General features: G+C 39.4%; 1 protein-coding gene and 1 non-coding gene across 5 annotated transcripts in view; both read right to left on the bottom strand.

Moving 5' to 3' along the window:
* Positions 1-12,977, bottom strand: part of NFIB (nuclear factor I B) — a 269,957-nt gene that overhangs the window by 217,278 nt on the left and 39,702 nt on the right. The gene's annotated exons all lie outside the window — the stretch shown is intronic.
* Positions 9,369-9,440, bottom strand: TRNAH-GUG. The gene has a single exon. It is a non-coding gene; the product is annotated as a tRNA-His (tRNA).

Here is a 12,977-nt window from a genome sequence, read left to right on the forward strand (position 1 = left end):
CATCTGCAAGTAAGGGTTTGTGACTCCCCTAAGCAGCCACTGTATTAGAGAATATGTTGTTTGTCTTTCTACCTTCTGGTTACCCTTTCCATGCAAAAGCTGTGAATCTGTAAGGAAGCAATTCAGTTAAACGAGGCTGCCATAAATATTTTCCTTAGTTACTCGCTGGAAGATTTTCTTCTGAAGAAGTGCAGATAGAGTACTGTTTGGACAGCCAAGCAACTATCTACATTTTCTTGGCTCTTCTGCACTATGACACCCAGAGGTCTGAGAATACTGTAAGTGGGACTTTGTTTTTCAGCTTAACAGATGAGCTTGACTGTAGCTGTCCATACATATGCACAAAATCTGGGTATTTCAAGCCAGGAATCTTCAGACAATGGCCTGCTCAGGCCTGATATGCTCATTACAGAAGGAGATATCAGTGTTTTGGAGCTAGAATGACTTGAAAACTGAAAAAGTAAAATAGATGGACATGAATGAAAATGAGCTTTGGCAAGTATTTGCAGGCAGACTGAAATGCAAATGAATAGGATGGGATAAGACAGTGTTGCCTTTAACTGACTGTCACCATTCCCCTTGTTTCTTCATTATATCGTGTGAGACAAGTCTCTGCATCAGAAGATTTCTAACTGATTAGGGTCACATGATGCAGAACCACTCTTTACAGATTTTCTCAGGCTCACACAGATTTGCCAACTGGATTCCCTTAAGGGTGGGTTTAATATCCAACAAAACAGTGTACTGTTTATATACTAAGAAAATTCATACCAAAATAAAAAGCATTCATTAGCTATTGCACTAAGCTAGTATTATCATCAGACAAGAAGTTCATAAAAAAGCAATTTTAAATAGCAATATGCTCATTATCAACCTCAGATTTTGATAAAATATGTTTTATTAAATGTCTATTGAAAAAACTCTAATAAGCTTCAAACCCAGTAGCTTTTAAACACAGTACTTTTACTGTAAAGTGTTACGTGGCTTACATGTCTTAATTGTATTGCAGACTGCATTGGCCTCATGTAATCTGTCCATACATAACTCAGGAAATGAATTAAAAAAAAGTCCTCAGTTTCTAGATTTTACCCTGCTGCAAGAATAATGTTATGTCACATGGGCTTAGCTCAAGGGTTAGCACTTTCCAGGTGCATTTAATGGTACAATATAATCAAGAAGATCTCAGTACCACAAGGCCGGGATTCTTGATTTCATTTCTGAACTAATCAAGCTTTTAGCTATATCTTAACAACCACAGTCAGTTAAAGAAAGATAACTAACATGCTATCAAGCCAAAGAATCCTGAGAAGCTCAAGGTTTGTATTTAGACATGCTTAATGTTTTTACCTTTCTGCCAGCAACAACCATTCAGGTTCAACAACCATTCAGAGTTACAAATGCACAAACAGAATCAAAGGCAGAGACATACTCACTAATTTTACAAACAAGCTTTTGAGATTAAAATGTCAATGGTTTTAGAAATCACTCCTTTTCTTGATTGTTAAATAATGTCAAGCAAACAGCAGGTTTGCACTGGGTTTTCTGACACTAGTCTGGTTTGGTTTCTACAAAAGAGAAATACTGTAGGTGGAATGTACAGGGAAATAGATTACTGGGCTGCTAGAAGGCCCAAATATGAAATAGGCATTTAATCAGCATGAGACCTTATGTGAGCATTGCAGGTGTAAAAGTCTTTCTTTTATTTAGCACATAGAATCTTAGAAATCAATGCCAAAAAAAGGCTGTACGTGTGTGTTTAGATGCAGAAATGTGTACTTGTGCACTATTACAATAATTTAGACTTTTGGATCAAAGCCACAGCACTGCAAATACTTGAACAAGATAAACTTTTAGAAACGGAATCAATTTGCTGCACAATTGTGGATATTTTTGTTATTACACCAATGCATACAACCAACCACATTGTGTGGAGTTGTCAAAGAAGGGAAAGGAGAAAGAGCATAACCCGAGCAGACTGACAAACTGACATCTTTTTGTTTGTTTGTGGTTAGTAGAAGAAAAATTAACTTAATCCTTTCTTTTTTTCCAAACCATAGGGAGTTGGCTGAAACAATGTAGTCTGTATTCATCCACTCTGGCAAAAGGAGAAGTTATAAAAATTCCATGCAGCCTTACTAATCTACACATTTAACCATTCATACCCATCGCTTGGCTTCTCTAACTCCCAGCAAAAATGTAACACATGCCTATACTGGGCAAGATCCACATTACAAAGCCTTTGGCAATTCTGCAAATATAGAAGACATTTAAAGTTGTCCTACATGTTTTAGTACCAACTAGGAAGCTCAACCTCTAGCTGTTGCTCACTCCTCCTGCTCACACAGGCTTTGCTGATGTTAATATCAAAGGTTGTCAAGCTTTCAGTCTCCCATTTCTTGGCAGTCACGGACTCCCTCTGCTCAACTGCCTGTGCTGTTAAGCACAGACACACATTTTAGAAATCTTAAAAAATAATGATTTGCAAGCACTGACATTTTATCTTAGTTGACAGGTTTGTGTTTGTTTTTTGTTTTTGTTTTGCTTTTTTTTTTTTTTGTTTTTGTTTTTGTCTTTCCACAGAATAAAAGTACCAGTAGGGGTGGTCAGCCCCTGTAAAGTCTCCAGTCCCACTGTGGCTCAAGCAGGGTCAGCCACAGTGCATTGCTCAGTCCAGTTGGGTATGAGCATTTATTATGAGTACTGTGTAGGGTATGCAAAGATGGAGACTTCACAGCCTCTCCAACCAACCTGATCTGGTGTTCAAATGTCCTCACAGGAAATAAGCTTTCTTAAACTTAAATGGAATTTTCTGTATTTCAGCTGGTTCCCATTGTCTTCTGTCCAATCTCTTCATGAAACAGAAAAGAGACTGGCTCCATCTTTTTTTACCCTCACATCAGTTGTTTATGCGCTCTGATAAGATCTCCTCTCAAGCCTTTACTTTCTTGAGCATAAGATCTCCCGGCTTTCTCACCCTCTTTAGTCTCCAAGCCCTTCATCATTTGTGCAGCCCTTCACTGAACTCCACATGTCCATGTCTCTCCAGTACTGTGGGACCCAGCAGAGCCCAGATGTGTCTCATCAGTGCTGAGTAGAGAAGGAAGACTGCTTCCCTTCACCTGTTGCCAATACTCTGTGAAATGCAGACAGAGATGCTGTTGGCCTTCCTTGCCACGAGGATACATTTCTGCCTCATGGCCCACCTGTTATTGACCAGACTGGGAACAGCACCTTTCCTGACATACTGCTTTCCAGTCAGCCAGCTCTGTGCTGGTGCACGGGAATATTCTTCCCTGGGTGTAGGGCTTAGTACTTCTCTTTCATGAGCTTCCTAAGCTTCCTGTCAGCCCACATCTCCGGCCTGTTGAGGTTCTTCTGAATGGCAGCACAACCATCTGGTATACCCACAATTCCTCCCACTTTCATAACTAATTAACAAAATTGTGAATAAACTTGCTATTATCAATCTTTTCTTGTTATCACTGTCTGACACAGAATTAGATAGTGAGACTCAATGGTGGAAAGCATATCTTTAATAAAGACAATTATTAGAACAAATCTACTATGAACGCTTATGTTTAGAAACATTAACTCTCAAACCACAACAGAAATCTTTCTTTGATGGCTCTGTGCTGTCAACATTTGATATTGTACTCTAAATGTAATTTTTCTGCCATGTCTATTCAAAACCTGTCACAACGTGCCAGCTTGCTGTGACAGTCCAATGGCTGGTACTGTGTGCTATGGCTACAGCAACCTTGGTTCAAATCTGACTTACAGCAGGAGGGAAACATCCGTTTTTACACTTACTTTTCAACAGTTTTTAAAATAAATACTTAACTCTGAATGTCCTTTCACCACATTTTCCTTATCACTATGCAGAACACTGAAAACAAAAAGATTTGTACTCCGATGGCATTGTATGTTTGGACATAGACATTGGCCAAGCAGAACACAGTGAACGATTTCTCCTCTGGACTGCCACTGCCAGAAGGAGCAGGAATATTTTCTGTCCATGTAACATCTGTGTCAGTCTTCTCTTCACACTTTTCTGTCAGCTGGCTGGTTTTGAGGTGGGAGATGCCTGGGTGTGCCACAACAGCACAGGTACACACGTGAGTTGGCCAGTACCACCACCTGCCAAGCTGTAACCATGCTGTGCAAGGTGGTACTGCTTGCATAGCTCTGCCAGAGGGGACAGCAGGCATGACACAATGGCCACTGTCCTCTGCTGCTTGCTGTATGTCTCCTTTATGTGATTTCAAGCAGTTGATGCAGAAGTTGTGTTACTAAGGTTGACTGGGATTATATTTTCAGTAACTTCACTCTGTCAGTTTTTTCAATATATCTCCTTTCTCTCTGCCAACAGAGATGATACATTTCTTTCTATGATTTGTCTCCAGAGATGACTCAAAAAAAAAAAAAAACCATCAGGAAAAAGCAGCAAAGCAGACATAAAATTATATGGAATTAATTTCTTTGTTGTGAGAAGTTTTTGTATCTTTCTTATAGGGAAGGTGTACATACAGGGCCATTAATCAAAAGCAGTGAATAGGAGTCATCACGTTTGGATCTGAAATTTGGTTAAAGAGAAGCAAACTACTCCTGGAAAAGCAGAGTAATTTTTATTGAGAGGATGATGTGACTGGGGGGATTCTGCAAAGAGAGGAAAAGTTCAGACATGATTCTCTGACTAACCAGTGTTCACTCACCATCCTTAAACTGCCTTGTGGCTGTTGCTGTTCACTGGGACAAGGATGTTAGAAATTGGTGGCCTTCCAGTCTGGGGATAGTGAAGAAGTTAGCTGGGATATACTAGGAAACAGTTTTCAGGAAACACTCCCACATGCCTACGGATAGGCACTTTCTTATTGGGTGAACACAGATTTACTACTTAGAAGATGCTCAAAAAATGTATACATGAACAGATTGTATGACCAATTTTGATTTCATCATTGGATATCTATGTATTTCGCTCAATGACGTAAGAACTATTTTTTTTCCAAATGATTTCTTCATACCTAGGCACACAGACTGACTACAAGTTTAAAGAAACAGCAGGAAAGTAAAAAAAATAAATAAATATGGAGAAGCCAACAAGTATTTATTTATGGGAGATGACTGTTTACAAGAGTTGAGAGTGGGATCTCAAAAGCTGTCCTTAACAAAGAATGTATATCCTTCTGAGGTCAAACCCTATCCAGACATCCAGATACAGGCTTCCCAGCTCTTGACAAAGTTTTTCCAGGTATCTGTCCAGGGTTGAGTAAGGAAGGAAGACTATCTTGAAGCTATTAAGAATAAAAATAATTTCTTGTGAAGCAGGACTCACGTTAACTAGCTGTGAAGACTGGTAAGGAACAGTTAAATACATTGAATTCATCTCCTAGTAAAGTAAAGAAGTAATGGGAAGGACAACATGGCAAAAAAATAAAAGCAGTTCAACTGCCCGTGGATCAAACTTAAATATCTTTCCGAAATCAATTTCAATTTTTATATCCCAGGAAGGCTTCTTTTTATCTTATGGAAGTTCTTCTAGAGTTATTTTGTAATTATTTTCAAGCCGATTTCAGTTCTTCACATGAAACTTCAAATTGTGATTGTGAAGAGGATTTCTAATTACACACTAGTTTCCTTACTGTTGCTTTAGCTAAAAAAAAAAATCTATCTTTTCCTTCCCAAATCTAACAGTAAAACACTAATTTACTCCATGTGGTTTTCATACAAATGCCTTCATGGTTATATCATAAAGAAGTTTTATTCTCTGTGCCAATACAAAGGTCAGTACACCTTCTTGCCTTCAGCAGCACAGTGAAAAATGGCAGCAGTGCAGATCTCAGTGTAACTACATTCTAAAAATATATGCCAGATTTTCCTAAAGAGAGAAAAGATAGGCTTTCCACTCCAAAAAAACTTGGAGAGTTTTGGAGTTCTGGAGAGAAAAACAAGTCTTATCAGAGACTGAATCAACTATTCTTTTCTTAAGGTGTGAATCAGGATCTTGGGAGCACCAGATCTAACCTGCGAATGCCAGGATCCACAAGAAAAAAAGTGACTAGAAATGATGCAGTGGCCATGTTGTTGGCTCCATACATAATTCAAGTGCAAGAGGTGATGGTAGCAGTTTAGCAGTGCAGTTACAGTGATCATATTACTGCTACGGGCTGCTACAACAGAAAATATCTGCCTTTGTAACAAGGCATATCAACACTTTGCACTCTTCTTCCATTCTCAAAGATTTTAAAGACGCTATGTTCTGGGATTCCTTCGACAATGAAATTCCTTTAAAAGAATACCACAATGCCATCTGAGTCATTTTTGGCATAGAGAAACCATTTGTAATACTTTATGTAAGAGTGCAGGAAAAAGTTTTAAAACATTAAGCACAGGAATTACACTCACAAAGCTTTTTTAAAAGAGACTTCCATCAGATGTGTTCAATTGTAACCTGAAGAACTGATATTGCATTTGTGAAATTCCAGACTAAGAGAACACATTTATAAAATCTTTATAAGAAAAGATAGGAAATTTAGAATTCAAGAGGTATAAAACCACAGAGAAAGCAAAAACAGGGCAAGATACAACATTATTTATATTTGGTTTGAACATTTGGTAGACATGAGACTTGTGCTGAAAGCTTCATCTAGCAGAAAGCCAGGCCCAACTCAGTAGTTGGAAACGCAGTGCAGAAAGCTGTGGGATTCAAGCCTGAGCCAAAGCTTAACCCAAAGTGGTACAAATTGAAAGGTTCAGAAATTGACCACAGCCTTTGCATGTGTTCCAGTACAGCTGTTTATGACTATGAGTGACTGCTGGAGCTTTACAAGTAAGAAGCCACACAGTTTTACTTAGAGAGCAGGAAATGTTTTCTTTCAAGAAACACCAAGGACGCACTGTGGGAAAAGCTATGGAACTGCAGCATCGGGCATTGTTTACGCAGTCGTGTTTACACATCAGGCTCAGGAATCTCCTTCTCTGCCAGGTTTTCTCCAATTACCACCCATCCAGTAATAGTACCCTGTAAACTCAGAGCTGAATTTCCAGAGGTAAAATCATCCCACCTGTGAAATTAATTCCTGGCATTCTTTGCTAAAGCGCAACCAGCTATTCAAGCTATCAGGAGTTCTCCTTACCACAGATCCCCTTTCAAAGAGTCTTCTTGACCAGAGCCCTTTGAAAGGATTTCAGAGGGGATCTATAAAAGTTTTAATGTGAGCTGCAGTCTTGTAAAGAGAATGAAAAACAGAATTAATTTGATTTGATGACTGCAGATTCAAAACAGCCATGGCTTTCTATCCCGCTCAACACCTGATATGAACATCAGACAGCATGCAACCATCTCTGCTGCACTCAATAATGAAGGGAGAAAGAAAGAAATAACCATCAGGTTCAAGTAATCTTTTAATAGTTCTTTAAGTCTCCCTGCTCATCATTGCCTCCTTAAGAACTAGACTTTTTTTTTTTTCATAGCTTAAAAACACCTGCAGCAGCTTTTAAAAAATAATGTCGAAATAAAATAACAAGAAAGGAATATCTTCCCGGGTACATCTATTAAATGCAGTGCCAGAAGGTGTATTAGGTAGACAATGGATACGAAAAAAACCCACACAAACATGTCTTGAAGTATTTACATTCTATGCAGAACATGCCATGCACAAGAACAGTAATAGGCACAAAAGGACCCTAAAGAGCTGCAGAGAAAGACATGCACTTTCTGCCTTGTTTTTAAAATATTGTTAATCTTCTTCCACCAGATCACCTTGCTTCACAAAGCCAGAGAAGGCTGCAGAAGTAAAAACTTCTCTTTAGATTTCAAGAAAAAAAACAAAAACAAAACAAAACAAAACAAAAAAACCCAAAAAACTGTGTTTCAGGAACAGATTTTTCTAAAACTGAATCCTTGCCAATTATTTTAATCTCACATTATTAAATCAGAGTTTCCAAATGGAAAAGTGCTATCTGGACATGCTTGCTAAGAATAAGGGCGTGCACGTTGCAGAAACATGCAGGTAATTCTTTGTACAGTTGAAGGTTCTAAATCAGTGACAGGAGAAAACCTCTGTTTCTTACTCTGCAATCCTGATATCCCTACAAATTGCTTTTCACTGAAGTTTTTGTTTTATTTTCCCCAAGGAGAAGGGAAAAATCATAAATATTTTTTCAGGAAATGGGATGTGGAAAGCCACTTACATTAGTATGAAGTTGAGTTTTAATTTTTATTCTCTTCTGAGGGGAACAAGTAATAGGAGGAGGAATTGGTAAGAAAAATCTACTAACCTACCTACCTCATTCTTGCTATCAGTTTATAGTGCTACCATTGAGCTCACAGTATGGTTATCAGTATCAGATATCAGTTTTTTCCTGATATCACTGCAAAGAATGTTGTTTCTTTTCCTCACCACATGTGAGTGCAAGGAAGGATCCTCCTCAGTTTCAGAGACATGGCCCTGTCGTTCCTGAGCTGTGAGAGCTGGCCCATTGTGGCAGCTTGAGGCCAGCTCAGCCTGGTTGAGACATCGTCTATTATGCAAAGAATTGATTGATGTTCCACCAAATGTGAATGCAACAGCAAGAGAAAAACTGTTCTTGATTTTGTCTTCTTAAACAATTAAAGAACCAACTACCAGAAACTCCATTCAGTGGCACACAAATAATCTGATAAACTCCATAATAAGGGGCTTTTATTAATCCAGTTATTACCAGCTATGTAATTTTGTTGTCATACTGTCATTATGACAGAAATTGCCTTTACTTACAGTAAATTGATAAAATCTATGTGGTTTTAGAAATCTTCATTCTGAGAGCCTGAGCCCGTGTTACTCAGTGATGTAGAGTAGATAAGGGAATCCAAAGGGAAGGGCTGGAATCAATGACAGGTGATGGCTCCTCTCATCTGTCACCAGCACAAACCTTCTAACAGCAGCCCCACCTAGGGAAGTGGGATTTCCACATCTGTCAATGACCAATTTCCAAGAAATTCAGGCTTTTGTATGCACAAATTATTGTGCATAGAAAATTACTGTGTGCACGTTTGTTTGCACAAATCTAGCAAAGATGAAAACCAAACAGTCTTCATTGTTCAGTCCAGATCTTAAGTAGCTGCACTTAATAGAAATTACACACTCACTATGCTACTGTATTTATCACAGTATCCATTAACTTTTAAATTTTAACAATAAAAAATGAAAATCACATTTGGCAACAGGATTACTGAGCTAATATTTGCATTACATAAACATTTCAGCAAAACTGAAATGCAAATGCTGCAGCCTCTGGTTGCTTTTGCTGTCTTACAGTTTGCCATCACTGATGGGTAGTTTTTGATAGGCAGCCTCCAATTACAGCTCTCCAAAAGATACCCTTCAGTTTGCCGTGACTCGGATTTGAACCGAGGTTGCTGCGGCCACAACGCAGAGTACTAACCACTATACGATCACGGCAAGCTATCAGAACACTGCACAAATCCCCTTCTTCACCTTGGTGGTCCGTAAAATTCATACAGATGGTGCCACCTACAGTATACGCTAAGTTTTAGCAGCAGCAGTTTCTAAGTATTTTGACAAGCAATTACACACTACGCTCTTCTCAAAACTGCCTGCGGACCTTTCTTTCCTTTCTATTAATTGTCCATGCTACCACAATTTCCTAAAAAGGGGCTCAGGAGAGTTATAGAGCTATATATCCTTCTCTTGACTCCCAAATCCTTTCAGAGAACACTTTTTTCCTGTTTTATCAGTGTTAGGGAAAGCAAAGTCAGAGTATCCCAGCCTAACCTCCTTTAATTGTGCTCAGAAAATAGCTGAGAAGACATTCTAAATATCTTTTTGCAATTTCTTTATTATTATTATTATTATATTTTTTACTCTTTGAGGTTTTTTTTTTTTTTTTTTGGTCTAAAAAAATAAAAATCTGACAAAACAAAGACTTCTTTTCTGTTCAGAAGCAAGCTTTGGGGAAAACATTTCTTTTGTCCAGGATTAAATCTCTGGTTAAAAAACAAACAAACAAACAAACAAATTGGGAGACCACTCTACCACTAAAATAGCCAACAGCTTCATGCAGGCAGGTCTGGAAGGAGGAAGACTTGAAGCAGATACCAACAACAGCTCTGTCCTCTCACTTTTCAAGAGCATTCTCTACCTATCAGATCACTAGTTGATGCAAGGGGAATATTTCCCAATGTCTCCAGTCCAAACTCTCCCACTGGCTGTTAGCACAAGCAGGGGACAAGCCTCAATCTGCTCATCTGTGTTTCAGCTGAGTCGCCTCAGCATCACACCATGGAGTTCATGCTTTTTGACTCCACAGTGAATTGGCTGTGTGGTGGTAACACTTGAAAAAAGTCATGCTCAGTAAATCTGTGGATGACACAAAACTCGGAGGAGTGGCTGACCCACTAGAGGGCCATGCATCCACCCAGAGAGACCTTGACAGCCTGGGGTGGTGGACCATCCTCTCTGCTTGCATTTGTAGTAAGCAGGAAACAAAAGGGAAACAAAACTATATTTAAATACACTGAGGCAGCCTCGTCTTTCACAATGACTAGATTACAGAGAAGTCATGGTTGACTCCACCAGGTGTGTGTTTGCCATTTGGCTACAGCACCCTTCTCAGACAGATCCTGCACTGAGTCACAGAGTTATAGATGATTCTGAACTTCATGTTAATCCACGTACAGGCTGAAAATACAATGAACATTCCTTAGAATGAAAACCCAGGCTGGGATAGCTCTGTAGCAGTTCATTAGACAGCTCTTTCAGCCGCAAGTTGTTTTTCCTCTTCTATTACTATTGCAACTGTATCTTTTCAGAGTGATACCCAAAGTGATACCCATTCAGGTCTCTACCCAAAATTTCCTAGCCCAGAGAAATCATCTGGGGAACACTAGTTTTCTCTGAGTTCAAATGCAACTATGCTACAGCACCTTTCCTTTGCTCTGTGTACACCTATAATCAGCCAGAAGCGACAATGTAAATGTCCAGTATTTCCTCCTAGCCAGTACCATATAATTGTTCTTAGTGAACAAATCACACACAGACCTACGGTTTTGCTCCTTTCCATTTTTATTTTCCCTTCCTCCAGTTTTCAAGTTCCTTCCTGATATCCAAAGGCCTAGACTGAATGTAAAACTCAAGGTGTTCTTCTGTCAGAGCAAATAACTGCTTTCAGAAACAGTAAAATGTCAAAGTAAAATGGTATAGCTGAGTCTTCAATTATATATGTATTAACATAGACATTTATAACACAAAAGAGCAAATGACAGAGCTAAGATCCTCAAAGTAGCAAAATTCCATACCACCAACACAACTTACATCTAATCACAGATGTGTAATAGGTCTTACAACACAACCTCTATGACAAGGAAGAGAAAACTGGAGCCAGCTGGCATGCTTCAGACAACAGAGTGCTCAGGTTAGCAACGAAACAAAGTAGGTGCATCTTTACTCCCAAAGAGAAAACTTCCAAAGTCTTATAGTAAATGTAATTTCCTACCCTGTTATCCGATGTTTCTGGTACGCAGCCCAAATCTGCGCTGGCATCTTGTACTGCCAGTTTGTGGTGCAAGTGAATGTGTCATCTATTGTTCCTTAATTTTGTACTTCATGTCCTCTTGCAAAATTCTCAGTCCCACTGAGTATTCACAAGGATTGTATTCCACATACTTACGGCTGTGAGGCTTTCTTCTGAAGTGATTCTCGCTCATTAAAACTTCTGCATGCTATTCAAAAAAAAACCTGGGAAACTGAACTGGATAATCAAAATGAGCTTTGTTTCTTACCTGATGTGGAGCGTGAGCAAGTATTGATCTCTCCCTAATTTAGCTCCTGAATTTGTAAGCTGTCCTCAAGGTTCAGAGTTAATGTCCTATGAGGGGAGAGTGAGTTCCCCGCGCCTCCAAAAATAGACTCAAATAGGAAAGGTCTCAGGATGTTCTGTTACTGTCAAACACATGTTCTTCTTAACTATAAACAGCACGTAAGTGTGACTTCCCATTTAACATTCTGCTGTTGGTGAATTAGCTGAACTACAAACAGCATCTGAGGGAAGGGTTTTTTCCTTTTCTTTCCCCTTTCTTTTGTTTTCCCCACCTTAACACAACAGTACCTTCACCTAAGGCTAGCAGTTTGCTGTGGGTGACCAAACACTTGAACCTCACACCGGGAGCCTGGCTGTTAGGCAGTTCTCTAGTTCATTCAGCACCGTGATCCTCTTCTAAAGAGGAAGAAAATGACTGTTAAAAATCCAGGTTTTGCCAGTCCTTGCCACTGTGCTGCATTTTGACTTGTTCTTGATGCTGGTTTCAGCTTCTTTTTATGGCAACATTCTCTGTGCACTTACATTAAGTCTGTAGAACACACTCTTCTAACAAGAGGAGAAAACACATCTCCCACTCAGCTGAGGGACATGTGAACATCAGAGGATAATCAGATGGAGATAATAATGAAAAAAGCAGTTGAACAAATAAAACTCAGCTAAAACCTGACAACTTTTTATCACATTAACTGCTGTTAGATCGAGCACATCTCGGTATCAGTTTTCAGCTATACACATGCAGCCAGGCCGGTGTTTGATCCATCTGTTTATGGTGAGTGCTTTCTGGAAGCACCAAAAGAAGCACTAAGGTGGTAAAACTTCATCCTTGCTGTGCTCGTGTTAGAGCAGAGCCCTTGTGTCAGCCTGGGAGGTCGTGCCTTCAGCTCTCAAATCCCAGGAGCTATTCCAGGGACAAGATTCACAAGCTTTAAGGTATCCTGATCATTATAGCTCTTATCTTCCTCCTGCCTCCCACCATCATGTGCTGAGTAAAGCACATGGCATCCCCCAAGACCAAGGGCACGGCCATCTCATAAACCTTTCTGTTATTACAGGCAGAGCTGCTTTGTATTTTTTTCACTGTGAGCCATGAGCTTTTCTACACGTGTACAGTGGGTAACATGACAGTGCTGAAATAAGCTGCCCTGCAATCTGTGCGTGGG

This window comes from Gallus gallus, chromosome Z (genome assembly GCF_016699485.2).
Source record: "Gallus gallus isolate bGalGal1 chromosome Z, bGalGal1.mat.broiler.GRCg7b, whole genome shotgun sequence".
NCBI classification, from domain to species: domain Eukaryota; kingdom Metazoa; phylum Chordata; class Aves; order Galliformes; family Phasianidae; genus Gallus; species Gallus gallus.